The sequence below is a fragment of the Vitis riparia genome, chromosome 18 (assembly GCF_004353265.1).
Source record: "Vitis riparia cultivar Riparia Gloire de Montpellier isolate 1030 chromosome 18, EGFV_Vit.rip_1.0, whole genome shotgun sequence".
NCBI lineage: Eukaryota > Viridiplantae > Streptophyta > Magnoliopsida > Vitales > Vitaceae > Vitis > Vitis riparia.
In genome coordinates this window covers 33,103,453-33,127,838 of record NC_048448.1, presented here as the reverse complement: position 1 = coordinate 33,127,838, position 24,386 = coordinate 33,103,453, and the positions used below count along the sequence as shown (strand labels likewise).

General features: G+C 38.4%; 1 pseudogene; it reads right to left on the bottom strand.

Moving 5' to 3' along the window:
• Positions 1 to 1,049: 1,049 nt before the first annotated feature.
• On the bottom strand, positions 1,050 to 6,238 carry LOC117905330 (annotated as a pseudogene).
• Between the last annotated feature and the right edge of the window lie 18,148 nt (positions 6,239 to 24,386).

The window sequence follows — 24,386 nt, the reverse complement described above, 5'->3', positions numbered from 1 at the left end:
GCCAAAAAGAGAAAAGGTGTAGACTTGACCCAAAATAATACAACAAATCGAATTATGAACTAGTGAATCATTAAGGTTGTTTGGTTTCTAGAAAGTTTTGATGAATTTACTGGTGTTTTAATTTTGTCTTTAATTTTTTTTAAGCAATATCAACTTTAAATTATGCATAAATATTAAATAAGTCATGTTATTAAGGTGATTTTTTCAAAACTTGTCCCATGTTCAAATTCTAATTTTAGTATGTTAAAATTTAAGATGATTGACTTATCTTTCCCATTTAAAATTTTTTAGAGTATATGTTAATAGTATCTTGTTATAGAAAAATTTAAGTACCAAATTATAACTAGATGGTAAATATAAAGGTACAAACAATGAAACCGTAGTACAAAAGAATGAGATGATAGTGCAAAATAATGAAATTAAAGTTGATGTAAAATCATAAGATAGAAATACATATATGATATAACTTGATAAATTACATTGTTCGGTATGAATCAATTCATTTCTATAATGAAACCCTTATTATATTATTGGTAATCATGATGTAGATACCATTAAATTTAATCCATTCTATTCAACTCATTTCTAGTAACATTTATTGACAAGGTAAAATTGGGTTGAAAACAAAGTTTGAGGAGTTGATATGAAATCAAAATCTCATTGTTATTTGGTTAAATAAAAAATAACAAAATTGTAACATATTTTTTAATATTATCATATCTTTTTTTAAAAAAATAATTTTAAATATATAAATTTTATAATTTTGAATGTATTTCATTTTCCTCTTCGTATGACAGGCAATTAAAAAAAATAAAAAAATTCCCTCTCTTTATTTTTCAGTATGGAAATGGAGTTAGGGCTCAGCTTAGACCTCTTTTATCCACACAGCATCAAAATAGTGGGCAGGGTCATTTTTTGCTTCCCTTCTTCATTCACCTCCTCAATCTGCCACAACTTTAAAACTACAAATTTTGTACACAAGTTACATATTAACATATGAATGCCAAATTTCCAATCAACCTCATGATGAAACCAGAGCCAAGCATAAATTTGGATAAGGTTTGTTTTTCACACTATATTTCTTTTTAACACTCATGTAATACCATGAAAACCATAGGACGGGAAAAAGGGGTTCTAACAATGGATTTAGGGTTCTTATAACAATGAACAAAACAATTCATTTTCCAATTCCACCTCTGGAAATCTACTAACAGATGACAGGTTTGCATATATAGAATGTGTCTCTGTTGTGCTTGTTGAGAGGAGCACTGAGCGCAAATCTCTAACATCCAAATGCCAGAAGATCTTCATGGTCCTCAGCCACTGCATTTTTCCGACTTCTTTAACATAACCCTCAGCAGCTATGAATGTCTGCCACGGAAAGCCCTTCCTCATGGGCACAAGGCTATGGAGACATTCAAATGCTTCTCCAGCTTTTATTATTCTTGGTTGAACCAGCTGTTTTAAAGGATTCAACATGGAGTCTCCTACCTCTGCATATTGGGTAAACAATGTCAGTGAGTTGAAGAAACTGACTGGCAAATTAAGTGGTACTTGGTTTCTGGAAAAGTATGAAGATCCATGAAAGAAAATTTACTTACAAATGATCCCAGCAGCAAGTTTAAAACCATTGACAACTAGAGGGATTTTGTGTTGTTAGCTGCCTTGGAGGCGAGAACTGGGCAACATCAAGGCCATTACTTCAGATTCGTGGGGTCAATGCCTTGTGTATAGAAGACATAGGAGCTGGCTCATTTTGCTGGAAATCTGTAATAATAGGATGGATAGAATTGGATGAGCTAGAACCAAACAGAAAATAGACCACACATCACCTTCAAAATTAGTGTAGTGTGTAAAGAACATAACTCCATTTGCAACTCTTCTCACATGCCAAATCTGAAAAATAAAGATAATGCCCTTAGCCTGAACAGCATCCATAATGGGCTTTCAGGCTTCAACTTGCTCTTTTGTTCATGTACATGTGGATATCTACATGTATGGGAAAAGCGCAGATAAATCTTATAACTATCGATACAAATGAAAGTATATACACTTGAAACATATTCTTCATTTTAGATTGGGAAACAAAAAGAAGTTGAGAAAGCACTAATGCTGTACTGTAATTACCCTCGAGCAGTGTAGGAAGCTCCAGTTGCTTCAGTTATGAGACGACTCCCTTTAGAGTTTCTCTGAGAGTGATATAAGATGGTATGGGGCCAAGGAACATTGTTCCAAGACCCCTGTCTAGTTAATGGCACCAGCACAACCCTGAAAATGCAGTGGAAGCAAAGTTAGTTGTATTAGCAAGCACTTCAAGCCAATGGAAATAGTAAACTCATTAACAAAAGAATCTAAAAATTTTCATTTCTCATAACCTGGTTTACAAAAATTTCTATTCAACTTAGCCAAATACAAATTCCATATTCTTTTCCAGAAACTACTCTAAAATCCTTGCCTTTCCTTTCTTGTCTTTTCTGCTTTTTCGTTATTTCATAACCAAAGCTAAAAACCCAAAAATTCTAACATGCAACAAGAAACAGATAATATGAAGGAAAATTCAAGAAAATGAAGAAAGGAAGTGGAGAACCATACCTATAAGAGAGATGAAACTTGCCCATCTTGTATGATGTGAGGAGAGGGATGGATGTCTTAACACAAATTCCATCTTGTCCTTGCACTTTCCCTATCATTATTTTCTGGTTTCTCTCTTGTTCCTCGAAAAGTTGAATGAATGGATGGATACATCAAGTGTGAAATATTCAAATGCTAAATCTGAAATGCGACATAATTATCTAAAAGCCATAATATAGGTAAAGACTAGTTATGAAGCTTTGTCAATTTGAATCTACTGTCAGTATAAGGTTGATATATATGTAACCAGAATCACATGTAATCACCAAAAGTTGTTACATGAACATTTCCCATCCTTAAAATGATGGTATCTGTTGGCATCTCGGACAACAATTTCCCTTTTCACAATAATGCTAATGAACTTTAAAACAGTATGACAATCTCCACAAACCCGAAGATTTTTCACTATATGTAGAACCATCCCAGGAATACCCTTGAGCAGCCCATAAGCCACAGCTAACCTCTCACTATGCCAAAAAAGCTGCCTTTCCTTCTCTTGCTGCTCCAAGTCATGTAAAACAGAACTTGTATCAGGAATATAACCTCTTCTCTTCATCTCTGCATCCAATTCTTCGAGCAAACCAAAAATTTCCTCCTTCGCAGGATGAGAGGTCTCCCCAGCCAAGAACACTTGACTCTCCTTTCCCAAGACAATGCAACTATAACCAGGTTCTTTTAACTTCCATAGCTGCCATCAATCTTCTCACCTTTGATACACTTTCCCACATAGCAGCAGTGGCATAAATATTAGATAGCAGTATGTAGGTTGAAGGATCTTCAGGTTTTAAGCTTAGTAGATGATCAGCAACCCTAATTCCTATAAGGGTATTCCTGTGATGATTACAAGCACTTAGCAAAGCAGCCCAGGTAGCTTCATCAGGCTTGAATGGCATTGCCTTAATGAGATTCTCAGCCTCTTCAAGATGCCCTGAGCGACTAAGAAGATCCAATAAGCATGTGTAATGCTGAAGGGAAGGATTGATTCCATAATCTTTAATCATGGAGTTGAAAAAGTATCGACCTTTGCTAACTAATCCTACATGGCTACAGGCATAAATTAATCCAACAAATGTCACTTCATTAGGCTTTAGTCCAGTTGAAAGCATCCAATTATACAAGGACAATGCTTCCTCAGCTAGCCCATGTTGAGCGGTCCCAACTATTATTGAAGTCCAACAAACTATATCTCTTTGAACCATTCGACCAAAAATCTTTTTGGCAGCTAAAACATCACTACATTTAGCATACATATCCACAAGTGCATTACTAACAAACAAGCTAGATTCATAACCAAGAAGTATAACTAGGCAATGAATCTGCTTCCCAAGTCCCAGTACTGCTAAATTAGCAGAAGCTCCAATGATGCTTGAAAGAATAAATGGGTCTACTATATCAATCCCCTTGCTTCGCATTTCCATAAATAAATAAAATGAATCAACCCAGTTCCCACTTTGTACCAGCCCAGATATCAATGCTGTCCAAGAAAGTAAATTCTTCACTGGCATTTTCTGGAATAGCTGAATAGCATCCAATTTTCGGCCACTTTGAGCATATCCTGAAATCATAGCAGTCCAAGAAATTGAATCAAAAACCACACGACCAATATCAGGCAAGCCGCATTTTGCATACATATCAACAAGGGATCATTTTACAACATCATCATCAGAAACTGGTGACACAATAAAGGTTGCATGCACTTGCTTGCCTTGCTTAATTGCACCCAAGATTGCACAGGCCTTAACAAGGCAAGCAAAGACATAATGATCAGGTTGCAAACCGTCTTGTTTGAACATGGCAGGAAACATGGAAAGTGTCAAGTGGGGGAGGTTAGCTTGGTTGTTGGCTGTAAGAATTGAGGCCCATGAAATTGGGTCTCTATGGGGCAGCTGGTTGAACAAGGTAAGGGCATCTTGAATGAGGCCACATTTGCCATACATGTTTATGAGATTGTTGGAAAGGGACCTGCATTGATCTATGCCAGTTTTGATGATATGGCAATGGAGTTTCTTGCCAATAGGTGGGGTTTGATGTCTGGCACAGGCCTGCAGTTGGTAGACAAGGTGAGAGTAGCACATTCATCACCCTTGCTGACTCAGAGAGAAACTTTGTATATCTTTTCCAAGAGACGAGGGACTCGAGATTCTGTCTACCTCACAGATTTGGCTCAGCAGCTACAAAAATCCTGTGCATCGTATGAAAAAGTAGTCAAGAACCATGTGCAAACCAATTGCTATTAGCCTAGTATTATGTAACTTTGAATCAAAATGAAGGTGCAGCAAACTAAACATGATTTTGTGGCATTATCTCATTTGATTCCCTAGGCCAAATTGACATGTATAACTAAAACAGAATTTATTTCTAACATTTGTCTACTGCTACAAACAAATGAGATTGTTTCTCTTCGCAACCAAACAGGAAAAAGAGCACTAGATTGGTTGGTGAGAATATCAAACAAAACAAATCATGCCAAAGTTCTAATCTTCATGGACATAATTTCCATGAGTTCAGTGCACTAAGTTGTTCCAATAATACAACTACATCCCTTGTTATTTGCCTCCAAATTTTCTCAGCAGCCAAGCGCCAAAAAACCCATATATATCAAGTTAAAGTTTTTATCTTTACAAGTTTTCCCTAATTGGGCACATCCCATTTTGCCCAATAAAATTATTTTCACATCTATTTCTTGAAACTTTTCACAAACAGAAACATAATAAAAACCTAGATCTGAAAAGAATTCAGTAGAGTCATTGCTGATCAAAGAAGCACTTCACTTCACCTCACTTTAGTTTTTCCAAGATCTAATCATATTGAGCAACAACATTGTAGTTAAAATACATAAAAAAACCCTAGCCAATCAGGACAGAGAGAAGAGTAGACTTATCAACTTAATAGCAATTTCACTTATTTTGCACTTTAGAATTTTTCCTTGGTACTGAAAATTTTACGTTTTAACATTTTAATTCCTTTTATCATGTTTCTCTGCATCTAAACTTAATATATTTTTATACAAGAAAACATCCTAAAGAGCAAGAGCAGTCAATCCAGAAAAAACTTCAGTCTGAACTACAAAACCGAAAAATTGCATTAGTTCCACGGCTGTTCAAAGACAAACCCTAGAATTAAAAACTGCCAGCAATAGCATTCCCAAGTTATAAAGCCCGAGCACTCTGTTTGGTTACCGAGAAAACAAAGAAAACCCACACACACAAAAAAAACGCATTTTGATTCCTCTGCCATCTCTCTCACTTTCCTCGATGCCAAAAATCCCAAAATCCAAAAAGTAAAAAAGAAAAAAAAAAACAAAGTGTTCAGATCAACCAAGCCATAGAGTTTATATTCAGCACTCTCCAGCCCTAAATGGTAAAAAATTGACAACTCAAAATTTTCTTTCATTTTCTCAGCATCCAAACTATTGTATCTAACCCAGCCGCCCCAGTACCTTCAAGTGGAGATCATCGCGAGACGCAGCCTTCGGAGAAGAAATGATGGAAACGCTTGGAAATATGATAATGGGCTGGATAATGGGTTGGGGTTGAGCCAGCCCAAATATTGAACCGTTGGACGGTAAGTGGGCAGAAAGCCATTTCAATTTCAATCCAAGCTATGAAGGTTTTAGGTTTCTCAAGGTTAATATATATATATATATATATATATTTTAAAAAAACCATAAATTAAAAATTAAAGTTTATAAAATTGAAACTTCAAACCGTTATTTAAAAATAATTAACACTTTTTCGATCAATATACTAACTTCAACCATTCAGTATATCGAAAGCATAAGAAAATTGATGCCCGTCTCAACCCCATTCTCCTCAGAGAACCCATTAATGCATTTCTCATTAATGGGGTTTGAGCAACTCTCGTCCAGTGCACTGCCTTCTCTGGGGTTTTCTTGCCTTAATTTTCTCAGCAACCAAACAGAGATTTGCATTCACATCTCTCTCTCCCTAACTTCTGGGTCTGTGTTTTTTTTTTTTTTGTTGGGTGAAATTCAGGTGGATGAATGCATGGCTCGATTATATAAGAGCTTCAGTACACAGTTGCATGTGGAACAAAGGTCGTATCTGGGGAGAGTCTAAGCCAGTCTAAGCCCTCGGAGTACCAGAGGCTATCTCAGAACTAGTCTCAGATGCAAGCAAGAGTCTCTCAGGTATCTCTCACCACTTCTCTCAGATTCTTCCCTTTTCCCTCCACTGTTTGGTTCCTGAGAAAATGAATCTTATATCAAAGTTATATCAGTTCATTTACCTACATTTTTCCAGACATTAGGTGACGTGGCACCCATCTAGGCGACGTGGCAACCAATGAGGTGACGTGGCATCCCCGATTAAGTGACGTGGCATACCCAATTTAGAAACAATTGGAAATTACCGTTTCCAAAGAAAAAATTTCCAAAAAAAGGCGCCATAGTTTATAGCCGTTGGCGCAATCTCTCCCGGTCCAACAGCCCACATTCATTAAATTCAAACTTATAAAAACCCTATGTGACCGTTGAGGAATCCACTGTCTTCTCTGCTTTTCCTTTTCTTCAATTCCACCCTTTCTCTCTTCTTCTAACTGTTCGATCTGCAAAACGTCGTCGCTTTTCCAATCGCATTGCTCTCAGATCACAGGGCTTTGTTCAATTTCTGAATAAGGTTTCTGCTTTTATGTTATTGTTTTTGTTTTTCTTTCTTTGATTTAAGAAGCATAAACCCTAGAAACGGTAATTGTTTTGGTCTTCTTGGATTTTTAATTTCGAGAAGATTTTTGGGTGTCTGCAGTCTTGAATTCTTGAGTAGTTTGTTCTTTCATTTGGTTGTTTTGAGCACTGTTTGGATGCCGAGAATGTGGAGGAGATATCCGAGGAACTTATTTTGTTGGGTTCAAGAAATTGAGAAAAGGTCCATTTTAGTCAGTCAGGTGGTTGTGTTAGGTGCAGTTGAGTGGTGGCTTTTGTTTTCTTGGGTCTTAACTCTGAAAGTGATTGGAATTTGAAATTCTAGTCTGTTGTTTTTGGGGTTCTGTGATGTGTGTGTTGATCAAGGGTTTTGGATGTTGCTCCAGGAAAAAGTTGAACTGAATCGGGGCAAGATGGATGAGAATGATGTATCCATGGAAATCCAAGAAATTTCTTTGGATCATAACCAGACTTCCAGTTTCTCAGAAAATTGATGAGTTGAGCACCGAGACTCAGGTACGGTTTTGGTAATTATAGCCTAACCATAATCTTTAGATGCTGAGAAAGCTCAGATTAGGGCGACCTAAGAGAAAATTTTGAATCTTATATTTTACATAATTTAGGAACAACATATTTTAAGTAAGCAGAGTAATGCAAAATTGAAGATTCAGAATTTTACTTCTCTTTTCCTGCCTTTTCTTAGCAACCAATCAGAGCCTGGACATTTTGTGTCATAAGAAAGTTCATCTTCATTAATTTGTCATCGACTTTGAATCTTCATGTGACAGACTGTGAAGGGGCACACAATTTTATGTAATGAAGTGAAGAGCATTAATGCAGATTCCTCTCCTGGGCCTGAAGTTTACGATGCTCTTCTGTTTCTCGGTATGTCTTCTTCACTAGCTACTACTAATATTCTATATCCTTCTTCTAGGGGGGCTTTGATTGGTTTGTGATTTGCTTTATTTGATTTTAGGTATTGAGTATGAAAATTTGTAGAAGAAACATTTGGAAGAGAGTTAGCTTCTGAAGAAGAAGTACCTTGAAGAGTGCTCGGAACAGAAGCGGCTGTACAATGAAGTTATTTAACTCAAAGGCAACATCAGGGTCTTCTGCAGATGTAGACCCTTAAATCAAGCTGAAATGGCTAATGGATCTACTTCTATAGTTGATTTTGAGTCATCTCGAGAAAATGAGCTTCAAATCATTTGCTTTGATTCTTCAAAGAAGCAATTTAAGTTCGACCATGTGTTCAGGCCTGGGAGTGACCAAGGTAACCTGAACAAACTGATACTTGATTTTGTTACTCTGGATTAATTAGTTAATTGGTCTTGCATTGTTTACAAGTTTTTAATTCCAGGTTTGTTAAATATGCAGAGGCTGTTTTTGCACAAACTTCACCAATTGTGACTTCCATGCTGGATGGGTACAATGTCTGTATATTTGCCTATGGACAAACTGGAACTGGAAAGACCTTTACAATGGAAGGAACTCCAGAAAATGGGGGAGTCAACTACAGGACTCTGGAGGAGTTGTTCCGAATTTCAAGGGAGAGAAGCAACATAATAAATTATGAATTGTTTGTTTGCATGTTGGAGGTTTACAATGAGAAGATAAGGGACCTTTTGGTAGAAAAATCCAACCAGCCTCCTAAGAAGTAAGGTCCTCTGAACTGAATTCTTTACTATAGCTGTACCATTTCAAGTATGGTATTCTGTCAAACATGCAACTTATACATATATTCTGATTCTGATAATAGTGGGATAACGGAATGGTTTATTTTACCATTAGAAAAAAATAAAAAAATGAGAGAGAACCATGATCATAAGCAAGATTAAGTAGTGTCATGCTTATGGAAATTTCTTTTTAACAAACTTTATTTTCTATTGAGAGCTTACATGTAAATTGGATGATAGAATGCACTATAGTCGTGTAGTTCTCACTTTGCCACTTGCACAAACATTAATCTTTTTTCTGTGTAAAATGATGCTTGAATTTTGGACCAAAAAGAGATACTGCAAACAAAGAGAAATACTTTATTTATTGGTGATTATATTTATTAATAAACACAACATAAGTAGCTCTGTATTAGTTGGTGTAGACCCTTCATTTTGTCATTTTGGTACATGATGCCCAACTTTGCCCTCATTCATCTTCTGTTCCTTGTTTATGATCTTATGATAATTTTCTGAGCTATTTTAAAGCTCTTTTTGGTGGCCTACTGTGACTCTTTCAGTCACTACTTTTGTATTTTTGTTGGAGATACCTTGGGGGACTTTTTAAGGATCTCTAGCGTGCTTGCTCAGTTACCCTTTTTTTTTTTTTTTTTAGTTTAGGAATTTTGTTTAAGTTTTATTTGATTTCTAATGCATTTACGTTTAGGTTTTTTTTTTTTTTCTATTGCATGGTTCTAGGATTTGATCTTGATTTGCATGAAATCGACATTTTTGATGTTTGATTGCATGTAACTAATATTTTGATCTTAGTTATTTTGAACTTTAATTTTTGGCTGACATAAAATTATTTTATTTATTTGTTTATTTATTTATTTTAAATAGTCCTTTTTAATTTTGTATTGCTGGTGCACTAACTTTAGTTTTGTTTTTTTTTCTTTCACATGTGATCACCTTTTTAATGGATGCAAGGATTCTTTATGAGGTCATGAGGAGATCACGTGGAAAGCATTGGAGGGAAGAAAAGGCTTTAGTTCTCAATCATGAAGACTTTTCAAGAAGGTTGAGATAAGTTTGCTGAATTTTAATCTTGGTTTTGCTCCTTTTCTTTTATTAACTCTCTTTTGGTTTTAATTATTCTAGATTAGGATTGGGTGTGGACAAACCGGGTGTAGACCCTCTATTTTGTCCTCTTAGCACATGTCCTTTATAGCAATTCCCTGGTGGCCCATTACTACTCACGTGACCTATATTTTTTTAAGCCACCTCAGGGACTTAGGTTGAGGGGTTTATTTAACCCCATTGTGACTCTTGGCAGCCCTTATTTAGACTTAGGTTCACTTAGCCATCCTAGACCCTTTAGGTCCATTAGGCACCACCCTAGGCCCACTTAGACACACCTAGGCCTATTTAGGCACACCCTGACCCACCTAGGCTTACCCGAGCTTACCTAAGTCACATTTTAGATAATTTTTGCATGGTTGCATGACTTGTATGGCTTGCATGTGCTTGATTTTGTTTTTGTTTTTATTTTTTATTTTTTTGTCTTTTCCCTTATTTATTAGTTTTATTTATTTATTTATAGAAAATTGCATGAGTTTAATAATCATATTCATTTAGTTTTTATTTATCCATTTATTAATTTATTAGAGAATTGCTTGAGTTGATAATTCATTTTAGTCATGCAGGTGATCTATATTTTTAATTTCATTTAAAATTACATATTTTGGATTTTTAATTCTTAGTTACATGTTTTCATTTTATTTTATTATTTTAACCCTTAGTTTCCTTTTATTTGTATTTTTATTTTTTTCTTTTATTTTTTTATTATTATTTGTTTTGCATGGGATTATTCTTGCTCTATATCGGGGGAGGAGGATATTCATACCATTTTTGGGCTCAAAAGATTAAATCAGGGCTGATATTGAAAGAGAGGAATTCAGAAAAGGAAATAAAAGTCAACTCACATGAAAAAAAGGAAGGGAGAAGCGTGATGAAGGAAGGGTAGGAGATTTTTTTTTCTGATCACCGGATTGAGGAAGGGAGTGGGCTGCTGTTCTTTCCATTATCATGGCTGGAGAGAGGAGTTGAATGGGGGATTGAGAAGAGGTTAAGGAAACAGGAAAAAAAAAGAAAAAAAAAAGACATAGGAGGGCTGCGATTTTAAGAGGGAAGGTTCACGTTTCAGAGGCATTTTTGGGGGCTGCGGTTTGAAGGAGATCAGTCCATGTTTCAGAGGCATTTTGGGGGCTGCTATCTGCAAAGATCAGTCTGTGTTTTGAAAGGATTTTAGAGGCTGCTGTTTTGGAACGGAGAGACGCAACTGTTTGTTAATATCCACAGGCTATTCATCCCGATGGTGAAGATGAGTACATACCTACCTTGTTGAATCTGAAGATGAGAAAGGCAGCCGCACCATTGGGAGCAATTCCGGAACAGCCGCACCAGTGAAGGAAGGAAAGAAAGCTGGGTTTCAGACACTTTCGGGTCTAGTTCCTCTCATCAGAGACACCACAGCCGCACCAGCTTGTCAGTCCCGCCACTTAAACACCACAGCCACACCAGATTTTTAAGGGAAGTTCCTCTCCATTAACGCGCAGCACTTTGAGGATTTGCAGTGCATGGGTAGCCGCCACACCATGCATCATTGGAATTGTTTTAAATAAATAAAAAAATCTTGCTCGGTGGAAAGTGGTCTTCAAGTTTTGAAAAAGCCTTTTGAGAATTTGCTGTGCATGGATATCCACCACACAAGTCACCTTTGGAATTGTTTTTTTTAATAAAAAAACTCTTACTGGTGGAAAGTGGCCTCCACGTTTTAAGGTAAAATAATTCATTCCATTATAATTTTGTTTCATGAGATATTCAAGTCAATTCATACTTGTTTAGTATTTTATCTATTGTTTAGGTTTAATTATTTTCAATAACATTATATTCATGATTTAGTTTTAAGATTATTCCTATTTGGCCTATGCATTTTAAATTTTATTTTATTTTTTATTGTAAATTCATATGTAGTTTAAATGTTAATTTTTAATTTTTCTTAACTAAATAAACAAATTTATTATTCTAACTTGAAAATTATGATTTTTGTTTAATGTAGTTACAATTTATTTTCTTAGTTTGACAAATTAGTTTTTTTAGTATTGGTTTGGGCAATTTTGTTAATAATGGAAAAGTTAAGATTTTTTAGAGTTTAGATAATTTGTTATGATAGTTAAAAAATCATTTTTTATGAATTGATTCTATAGGTTAGAGATTTAGTTTTAAAAATCATTTTTGCTAGTTTTTAATTTTACCTTAGATTTAAGCACTCTTATAAAATTTTAGTTCATTAAAATAATTGACCATATATATATTTATCCAACTATTAATTAATTAATTAATTAATTATTATTGATTTATTATTCCATCTTGGAAATTATGATTTTTGTCTAATGTGGTTACAATTCATTTGCTTAGTTTGACAAATTAGTTTTTTTTAGTATTGGTTTGGGCAATTTTGTTAATAATGGAAAAGTTAAGATTTTTTAGAGTTTAGATAATTTGTTATGATGGTTAAAAATTTAGAATTTTGATTGACATTATTTTTGTTCTCAATTAGGAAATTCATAATTTCTCTTAGTTTAGTTTTAATTTATCTTTTAGTTTAGATGTTATTAAAATTCAGTTTATTAGTTCAATTGATTCCATGTCACATCTTTTCATATCTAAAGGTTGTTAAATTTAATTCATGATTCATCCTTCTAGTTTATTAGTTTTAGAATTTAAGTCGGTTAATTTATTTCATTCCGCGTTGATATATTCATGTTTTAAAATAAATAAATAAAATTATTTTACTCTTGATTGATCCTGTTTTAGTTGATATCTTTTAGAGTTTTAATTAATTCGATTGGTTTCATATTGATTAGTTTAGGTTAAGATTTTTTTTAATTCTATTTTTCTATTAATTCTATGCTTTCAAATTGTAGGCTATTAGTTTAATCTATCCCCATGTTGTCATTTTGTGTTTAAAAATAGTTCATTTTATTTTTTGATTAATTTTATTTATTTTATGTGTTTGTTTTCTTATTATTATTATTATTATTATTATTATTATTATTATTTTATTCATTTGTTTAATTAGTCGATTAAATTTATGACTCCAAATCGTCAATATTAGTTGATACGTATCGTTGTACTATTTTAAAGGTCACATAATATTTAGTGCTTGATTAAGTTTATCTTAAGATTAAATGTCGTTAAAGTTTCAGTGCTTGTAAGATCTAAGGTTTCAGTTTATCACTTTGGTCATCCTTTGTCAAATTCAATTTTCGGAGGCTATCGGAAAATAGTGAAGATTGGCCTCCATTCTCACCTTCAATTTTATCGGTTGTCAAAAATTCTACTTTGTGATTTTGTTCTTTTTTCTTTGTATTTTGATTCATACATTTTATTGTTTTCAAATTAACTTCTTTTATCTTTAAAACATAACAATATTCTCCAAATCTCATTTTCCTTAAAAATCCATTTCAAAAATTCATTTAGAGTTTCTTAGAGTCAAAAGATCCCCTTAATAATCTATTTCAAAAATTCATTTAGAGTTCTTAGAATCAAAATCTCATTTTTTAAAATAATGTGCAACCATGTTTAGATCGGTTCACATCTTTCAAATAAAATTATAGTTTTGAATAAAGCACGAATCAAAGCTTGTGGTCCCAAATAAATGGGATAATTCTAAGCTAAATTCGTGTATATCGATTAGGGAATTGGTGAAACCCCTACATAAGAAAATCTTTTCAAAAATTATTTTTGTTGCCACTTTTGTCACTTGTTGAAATTATGTCTATCTTTTTTTAGGAATTGTATACAAAATGAGTGTGATAATTAGTGTTTTCATATACTTTGATAATTTCTGCTATGCTAATTAGATAACGAGCATGCTATGATTTCTATATTTTATTATTTATTATCTAACCCCTCATGTCTTATGGAAGCGCATTGTAAGTTATCTATGTTATCCAGGTACGTCCCCTATCACCTACTTTCTAAATTTTGTAAACAATCATGTCACTGTGAAATATGCATATGTTTGATAATCCTTGGGTGCTTAGATGTATGCTAGATTCGCTATGATTAAATACATGTTGTGTGCTATACTTCTATACTAACTCTGATGTTTTATGATAGTGCTTGAGAAGTGGTCCGGGTACGTATCCTAACCTTCCTTTATTGTAATTTGATCTTGTTTGGCATGCTATTTTTCGAAATCACCTAGCCTACTTAGGTATCCATGATTAATCGGTTAATTGCTATATTTCCCCCAACTTAGTCAGTAGAGACCTCTTTAGGGCTTAGAGGGGTGCTACCTCCTAGAGGTACCTTCCCAATAAGTAACCTGATCCCCGGACCTAGACTCGGGTTTTTCAAAGATATGCCTTTTCCAAAAATTATGGAGTCACATTTTAGGGTTTTTCTTTCTTGTTTTATTTTCCCTTTAAAATAAAAATAAAATAAGTGGCGACTCCAACTTTTCCAAAAATTATTTTTCAATAATAAAAAGCGAGTCTCGCCGATCGAGTGGAGGCGCACGTGAAAAATGCGGGTCCACAAATTGGCGACTCCACTGGGGATTTTGAGGATCAAGCTTGAACACTAGTTAAGGAAAATGTGGCGTTTAATTGGTCGATTAGTGGGTACCTCTTTTGGGGCAAGGTGATTTGATTTGCTTGCTTGTTTGGTTTGCTATCCTAACATGTTTGATTGCTTTGGATGATCACTTGATTGTCTTACTCACTTTAGCATGATTCACTCTCACATATGTTAGATAGGACTTCGTTTGTTTGATATGTATCTACTTCGCATGACTGTTTATTGTGTTTGCCTTGAATGATCACTTGATTGCTTGCTCACTTCAGCATGATTCACTCTCACATATGCTAGATAGGACTTTGATTGTATGACACTTATCTGCTTAGTATGACTGCTTGTTGCATGACAACCCTTTCTCTTGCATGTTTGTATGATTGCTTGTCTTTGGCCACTATCTCACTTTAGATCTTAGGATTTTCGGATGCACCCACATCCTTCATTGTGCACTTTAGATTATCCTTGAGTGTTGAGAGATGGGAGAGCCTTCACCATTAAGAAACCCCCTGGGAACGCGAGGAAGTGCATGTGTGGAGGTGATGACCACCTTGCATGGAAGCACCCCGTCTCCTTGGAGGCGTGCAGAGGGTTGCGTACCGCCGGAGGGTACGATCGCTTCTGCTAGGGATCCTTTGACCCACCCATTTTATCTTATAGAGCCACCTCAACCTTGTAGGCTAGCCTAGATCTAATTAAGATTTCATTCCTACACGTGGGTGCATCTGTGGACCTTCAGAGCTGCCTTGGTCACGATCGGAATTGGTTATCCCTTCCGTAGTCTCTTTTGGTGTAATCAGAAGAGGGTATCAGACTGAGTATATTTGGGCTATTCTTCTATGTATTTGTCAGTTGATTCATACAGAGTCATCTTCGGATTGCACCTTATCCCGTGTTTCCATATTTGTAGGAGAGTTTATCGTGACCAGTCTGGATTTGCCTTCGTGGATTAGAGTTGGAGGTAGATTGACCAGAGCATCAGACCAGTTACACCAGAGATCAGATCAGGGGGATATGGATTCTCAGATAGTTACCGTTGACCAGTTTGCCGCGGCCATGGCTTTGATCCAGGAGGCTATAGCTAGCCTTGGCCAGAGGATAGATGGGCAGCAGGCCCGACAGGTCCCAGTTCAGGAGGATATCCAGTTTGATACCACAGTACCACCACTACCTCCGCACAGTCAGCCAGCACCACAGACTATACCTTTTACTCTGCATAGTCAGACTGAGGTTGCACCACCTCCTGCCATAGTGCTTACTCCGATCTCAGAGGACCCACATGCTCGCATGGACAAACTTGAGCAAAAGTTGAGACAAATGAGGACTTCAGAGGGAGCTATTACTTGGGAGGATTTTGATGGAGCACCAGTGGCCAGTCTACCGGCCAAGTTCAGGATGCCTGAGATTGAGAGATATACAGGCATAGGATGTCCTCGCATCCATTTGAGACTCTATAGTACTGTTATGAGGGCCCATGGACTGGATGATGCCCAGATGGTTATGCTCTTCCCTATGTCATTGAGTGGAGCTGCACAACGTTGGTTCGCTTCATTGGAGGTATCACGCCGTAGGACTTGGGATGACTTAGCCCAGGAGTTTTTGAGACAGTTTGCATTCAACACTGTCATTGATGTTTCGAGGAGAGAGTTGGAGGCTTTGAGACAGAGGCCAGAGGAGTCAGTCACCTCATTTATCTCCCGCTGGAGGGAGAAGATTTCACAGATTATAGACCGTCCTTCAGAGAGAGATCAGATTAGCATGATCATGAGGAGCTTGCAGCCTAGATTTGCTAGACACTTGATGGGATTTCCCCATACGGATTTTGGATCTTTGGTACAGGCTTTGTATGGTATAGAGGAGGGCATTGCTAGAGGATTATGGTCTGAGTCTTCCCCTGCTGATTCTAAGGGGAAGAGGCTTTCAGGAGGACTGAGATCAGGAGATGTTGGTGCTATCAGTTCAGCAGGGATGAGACCCTCTAGACGCTATCAGACAGTTGGGCAGACTCTTGGGTACTACTATCCACCTTCACCTCATGCGCATTACAGACCACCTACTCCTTCCAGGCCTATGACTCCTACTTATCTGCATCCAGACTCACATCCTGTTTTTGCTGCACACGTCGCAGAGAGGCCTCCTGCCCCACATACCCGACCCCGAGCTCCACAGACCACTACTTATGTGCAGAGGCCACCACGTCAGTTTGCTCAGTTGGGTATGCCTTTGAGTCGAGCTTTTCAAAAGCTCGCAGAGGGTGGATTATTGACTCCATTAGCATCCAGGCCTTTACCCCAGCCCATACCACCTCGCTTCAGGATGGACTTACATTGTTCCTACCATCAGGGACCAGGGCATGACACAGACCATTGCACTGCTTTGAGACATGCCATTCAGGATTTGATAGATCAGGGTTTGGTCAACTTGGGGCAGCCAAGTGTGACTACTAACCCTCTTCCTGCTCATTCTACACACGCAGTGTCTCCATCTTCAGGAGATATTCATCACATAGACCTTATAGAGGATGGCAGTATACATATGTTGAGTTGGGATGAGGGATTACCCGAGCCGATTGTTTTGCATGACAGTTATGAGATTGATGGGGTTTCATTGAGTTCTCAGGCCCCTACACCGTTCTGTTTGATCCCAGACGAGGCACCATTCCAGTTGACTCGTTCCACACCCTTGATCATTGGATGTCAGGATACTTTCGTCCCATTCACTTTATGGCCAGAGGATGATGACTCGGAGGGGAGGGAGATACAGATTGTGACTCGTAGTGGGAGGATAGCTCAGCCACCACCACCAGCAGTCAGACCATTTGAGGGTACAACTTCTCATGAGGAGGTTAGAAGAGAGGATGATGAGGTTTTGAGACAGTTACAGAGCACTCAGGCTCGTATTTCCATCTGGAGTTTATTAGCATCATCCAGTACTCATAGAGATGCTTTGATTCGAGCCTTGAGTCAGATCAGAGTAGAGACTACCACTACTCCAGAGGGATTGATTCATATGATGACGGCTGGTAGGGCCACTTGCATTGTATTTTCAGATGATGACCTGCCACCTGATGGTTTAGACCACGTGCGCCCTCTACACATCACAGTTGGATGTTCAGGCCGTAGAGTCCCGTCTGTTCTACTGGACAACGGCTCAGCCCTGAATGTTTGCCCTTTAGCCACTGCTATAGCCCTTGGTTTCGCGCCTTCAGATTTTGGTCCTTCTACTCAGACAGTCAGGGCGTATGATAGCACCAAGAGGGAGGTTATGGGTACCTTGATGATTGATTTACAGATTGGTCCAGCCACATTTTCCACTTTGTTCCAGGTTTTGAGGATTCCTACATCCTTTAACCTGCTACTAGGCCGACCATGGATTCATGTAGCTGGAGCTATTCCTTCTTCCCTTCATCAGAAGGTGAAGTTTATTCATGATGGGCAGGTCATCACAGTGCACTCTACCAGGGATATATTTGCTGCTTCTGAGCCAGTACTTCAGATCAGTCACAGTGAGGACGACCTACTTCTGACTGGGTTTACTTTTGATGAGATACAGACTCTCGAGATTGAGGATTTTTGTAGAGATTTCGTGGCTATGTCATTTGATCAGTATAGTAGCGTAGTGGTCCTTGATATGATGAGGGGTATGACCTTTCTACCTGGCATGGGTTTAGGACGACGTCAGCAGGGACCGAGCGAGTTCATAGCTGCCATTGACCATGATACGACGTTTGGACTTGGATTCATCCCTACTGAGGCTGATTATCGTCACATGGCGCGGCTGCGCAAGGAGAGGGTGAGAGCCCGTTTATCCCGCACACCATTTGATTATCCTATTCGACCCTATAGGATGAGTTTGGCTGACTACTTTGTCAGAGGATCAGAGACTCGACCCCGTCTAGAGGAGATTGATAGTGTGGTTCATACAGATAGAGAGACCGATCTTCAGCATCTATTTCACCAGCTACAGTTGAGTGATGGGGCTCCCGGCTCTTCTTTCCCTTTGACGATCACTCCCACGTCTCCAGATCGAGCTAGCATGTCATCTCTATGCTTTCCAGAAGAGATCACTGGTGATGGGGTGATGGTTGATTCTACTGAGATGATTGATGGAGTTGTTTCCCATGATGAGTACCGAGATGAGATGGACATGATGACCATGAGCTAGATTACCAGCATTGTTCAGCTTCAGCCTGTTTCAGCATTTGATATGTTTGGGGTGTCTACCATTGAGGTTTTTGAGGGGACTCAGACTTTTCTGTTCCAGAGCTTCTAGAGGATGATAGTAGTTTGTTTGAGGGCATTGTTAGCCCAGTTGAGGGAGCGTCCGACCTTGTGGACCCACCTCTTTCTTTTGATGTTTTATCGGGATTTGTCTCCCGCTCTGACGATGTTTCTATTGCTTCATTTATGGATTTGAGCATTTTTGAGTATTCGCCTGTCTCTTGTGATAGTACCTCTATATCTACACCCCACTCACCCACTTCACAGATATTTGATATAAATGATGAGGTTGCATGGCCCGATTCGGATAGGGACTCTTCTGATCATGACCTTGATCCCGTGGATGAGAGAGTTTCACCTGCTACAGGGGATGTTGAGACTGTTGATTTTGGCACAGAGGATCAGCCTAGAGAGCTGAAGATTGGTTCACCCCTATCTACAGATGAGAGAGATAGACTTATTCATTTACTCAGGGCATACTTGGATGTTTTTGCATGGTCTTATGAGGACATGCCTGGTCTTGATCCCTCTATAGTTCAGCACCACTTGCCTATCCTACCACATGCCAGACCAGTTAAGCAGAAATTGAGACGATTACATCCACGTTGGAGTTTGCAGGTGAAAGAGGAGATTCAGAAACAACTCAGTGTTGGATTCATATCAGTGGTTGAGTATCCAAAGTGGTTGGCTAATGTCGTCCCAGTACCCAAAAAGGACGGCAAAGTTAGAGTTTGTGTGGACTTCAGAGATCTTAATAAAGCCAGTCCTAAAGATGACTTCCCTCTCCCACATATTGATTTGTTAGTTGATAGCACTGCAGGCCATTCGATGTTGTCTTTCATGGATGGGTTTTCAGGGTATAATCAGATTTTGATGGCTCCAGAAGACATGGAGAAGACAGCCTTTATTACTGAGTGGGGTACCTATTGTTACAAGGTTATGCCATTTGGGTTGAAGAACGCAGGAGCCACTTATCAGAGGGCCGCTACTACTTTGTTTCATGACATGATGCATAGGGATGTTGAAGTTTATGTGGATGATATGATTGTGAAATCCCAAGGCATAGCAGATCACCTAGAGGCTCTAGAGAGATTCTTTGAGAGGATCCGGAAGTTTAGATTGAGGTTGAATCCTAAGAAGTGCACCTTTGGAGTGACTTCTGGGAAGTTATTGGGACATATGGTCAGTGAGCGGGGCATAGAGGTCGACCCAGATAAAATCAAAGCCATACTTGACATGCCTGCACCAAAGACTGAGAAAGAGATTAGAGGTTTTCTGGGCAGATTACAGTACATTAGTCGTTTCATAGCCAGATTGACAGACATATGTGAGCCCATCTTTCGTCTTTTAAGGAAGAACCAGCCAACAGTTTGGAATGATGACTGTCAGCTTGCATTTGAGAAGATCAAGGGGTATCTGCTTTCTCCTCCTGTTTTAGTGCCTCCCACGCCAGGACGTCCACTTCTTCTATATTTGTCTGTTTCAGACATGGCATTGGGATGTATGTTAGCTCAGATTGATGACTCAGGGAAGGAGCGGGCTATTTACTACTTGAGTAAGAGGATGCTGAAGTATGAAGTGAAATATGTTATGATTGAGCGCTTATGCTTAGCACTAGTTTGGGCTACTAGGAGATTGAGGCATTACATGACAGAGTACTCAGTGCATTTGATATCCCGCCTAGATCCATTGAGATACTTATTTGATAGACCTGCATTGACTGGTAGACTGATGAGATGGCTCGTACTTTTGACAGAGTTTGATATCCAGTATGTTTCTCAGAAGTCTATTAAGGGAAGTATTGTCGCCGATCACTTAGCCTCACTACCGACATCTGAGGATAGACCGGTTGATGATGATTTTCCAGATGAGGAGTTTGTTGCTATGACCAGCTTATCAGGATGGCGCATGTACTTCGATGGTGCAGCCAATCAGTCAGGGTATGGGATAGGTGTTCTATTGGTATCCCCTCAGGGTGATCATATTCCGAGGTCCGTTCGTTTGACATTTTCTGATCGACATCCTGCCACGAATAACATAGTTGAGTATGAGGCTTGTATCCTTGGTTTAGAGACTGCATTGGAGCTTGACATTAGACAGATGGAGGTATTTGGTGACTCCAATCTAGTACTTAGACAGATTCAGGGGGATTGGAAGACTAGGGATGTGAAGCTTAGGCCATATCACGCCTATTTGGAGTTGCTGGTTGCGAGATTTGATGACTTGAGATATGTTCATCTACCTAGAGCGCAGAACCGATTTGCCGACGCCTTAGCTACCCTAGCTTCTTCTGTGGACATTCCGATTGATGCAGTTATTCGTCCGTTGCTGATTGAGTTGAGGTCTGCACCTGCCTACTGTTGTTTGATTGGAGAAACAGAGGTTCAGGATGATCTACCTTGGTATCATGACATTTATCAGTTTCTTAGATCTGGCACATATCCTGAGGTAGCCACTGCCAAGGATAGGAGAGCACTGAGGAATTTGGCCACTAGATTTGTCATTTGTGGAGATACCTTGTACAGACGATCAGCTGATGGTATGCTTTTGTTGTGTTTAGATCGAGCCTCTGCAGATCGAGTGATGAGAGAGGTTCATTCAGGAGTTTGTGGTCCGCATATGGGAGGACACATGCTAGCCCGTAAGATTATGAGGACGGGCTATTTCTGGTTGACTATGGAGACAGATTGTTGTCAGTTTGTCCAGAAATGCCCAGAGTGTCAGATTCATGGTGATCTCATTCATGCACCGCCATCAGAGTTACACGCTTTGACCTCGCCATGGCCATTTTCAGTATGGGGTATTGATATTATTGGGAAGGTTTCACCAAAATCTTCCAGTGGTCATGAGTTCATCCTAGTTGCCATAGATTATTTCACCAAGTGGGTGGAAGCCGCGTCATATGCGAGGTTGACATCCGCTAGGGTTGCCAGTTTTATCAGATCACACATCATTTGCCGCTATGGGGTTCCTCATGAGTTGATTTCCGACAGAGGGGTACACTTTCGAGCTGAGGTAGATACTTTGTTGCAGAAGTATGCCATCCGACATCATAGATCTTCAGCATATAGGCCACAGACCAACGGAGCGGTAGAGGCTGCAAACAAAAATATTAAGAGGATTTTGAGGAAAATGGTTGAGACTTCTCGAGATTGGTCAGAGAAGCTTCCTTTTGCGTTGTGGGCATATCGTACATCTTTTCGTACTTCTACAGGAGCTACGCCTTACTCTCTAGTGTATGGTATGGAGGCCGTTTTGCCAGTCGAGACAGAGATGGGCTCATTGAGAGTAGCCCTTGAGCAGCAGATTTCTGAGACAGAGTGGGCTCAGGCTCGATTTGATCAGCTTAACCTTTTAGATGAGAGGAGATTGAGAGCGGCAGATCATGTTCAGGCCTATCAGAGAAAGATGGTTCGTGCCTTTAAGAAACGAGTTAAGCCTAGACCATTGCAAAAAGGGACTTAGTTTTGAGGATTCTCAGAGGTTTGATTGGAGACCCTAGAGGAAAGTTTAGACCTAGTTGGAGTGGGCCTTATTTTATCCGAGAGTTGACTCCAGAAGGGGCTGCATGGTTGACTGACTTAGATGGAAACCAATTTTCAGAGCCTACCAACGTGGATCAGCTAAAGAAGTATTATGTTTGAGACCGTGGTCGCAGGATGGGTGGCCATCATTTCGGTTAGCCTCATACTTTATCACCTCTATATATTAAACCATTGCTAGCCCATTGAGCCTCACATGGTATGTTATAGCCTTATTTCTTTCTTATAGCTTTGATTACCATTTCTATACCCGGGTTGGGGCCCTTTGATGTATATGCATGCTTTGCTAGGAAAGTCTCATGAGCTTTAGACTTATAGGTCTATCTTCTCATTTTGTTACCATCCTCTTATCACCCTACTTGTTCTATTTTATTATCACCATATATTCATTCTCTTTCTTATCTCTATCATTATTTGCTTCATCTTATCTATTCTCTTCCTTGGGTTGATGATTCTTCACCTCTTAGTGCAAAGAGGGCAGTCATATCACTCTATTCATTCCATCATTTGACATTGATTCGGAGATCTTAGTTTGAGAGGTTATCTCATGGGATGGGGTTCATGTATTCGCTAGTGATTTGAGAGAGTTTGTTCATTCCTTATATTTTTCCCATTGGAGTTTGATTTATTGATGATCAGAGCATGCGCAAAAAAAAAAAAAAAAAAAAAAAAAAAAAAAAAAAAAAAAACCAAAAAAAAAAAAAAAAAAAATCAATAAAAAATCGGAAGAAAAAAAAAGAAAAAAAAAAAAGAAAAGAAAAGCGCAATGATATGCTCATGTATGGTATCTCGTTCCATTAGGCATTTATGCCACCTTTTGAGGTTCATTTATTGGGTATATTTGTCATTGTGGGTTTTTGTGAGTTTCTATGAGTTTTTCACTCCTTGAGCCGCTCTTGTTATGCATTTGGAGTGTCGAGGGTTCATATGAGAGTTCTATGGTATCCTATGCTTATCGGATCATGGTTGATATGTATTAGGTGTGAGAGATGAGTAACCTTTTACTAGGGTCTCCGGATCATTGTCTTACCCACTATTCCATCATTGGTGATATGACTTTCCTTTATTGTACTAACATGGGTTGATCATCACTCGTTCCACTTTCTCATTGCTTCCTTTTGTATCCCATTACCTCTTCTCAGATCTTTGTTCCACCTTTTATCCATTCCCTAAATGTTGATACCCATTACTGATTTGATACCTTTTTCACATCATTCACATATTTCATTGATGGTTTGACTACTCATTCTTCTCTCATTTCGCCATCGACATTTCCTTTGGTTACCTTTAGGTCCATGGCTCATGAGATTTTTTCTATGCATTACATCTTGTACACGAGGGTACGGGTTTGATCATTGGGTATTTGAGCCTAGTTTCCCTTCATTTCTTTCACCCTATCACCTTGGCCTACGTTACGTCCCGTGTCTTAAGACCACCCTGAGGCCACGAGATCAGACGTTATCTTTGACAGTCTTCACTTGGACAGGTTTTTGGTAGATTGGTTGAAGTATGGTCGTTACCATGTTCTCTTTTATGGAGAATACTTTTGGAAACATTTGGTCTCTCTCTTGCTTGGCATATTGATGTTTGATGGATTTTTTTTGGGTTTGGAGACAGTTCATTGAGGATATTGGATTCATCCTTTGGTTGTGCATTAGATATCTATACTGAGGCATATTCCCCTTTCATTTGGTTGAGATGAGCCCCTAGTGGAGCACTTTCTTTGAGTCTAGGTATTTTCACCGATCAGGGATCCCTAGTGAGGGATGTTGAGACTATATCAGTTCTAGTAGAGCATCGTTGAGCCCCTAGTGGTTCCATTCGCGGAGTACTTCTGAGATAGACTAGTTGATTATTACTGAGTTGGAGGCAGTTTTCAGTGCAGTGTACAAATCAGGCATACTGGGGCATATTTCCCCCATTTTGAGGTTACCAGATTCCTATCAGATTCAGTCAGGGATTCATCAGAGACATGTTTCTACTTTTGAGATTACCACGTTCCTCATCATTTTGGCTATTCATTTGAGATTAGATT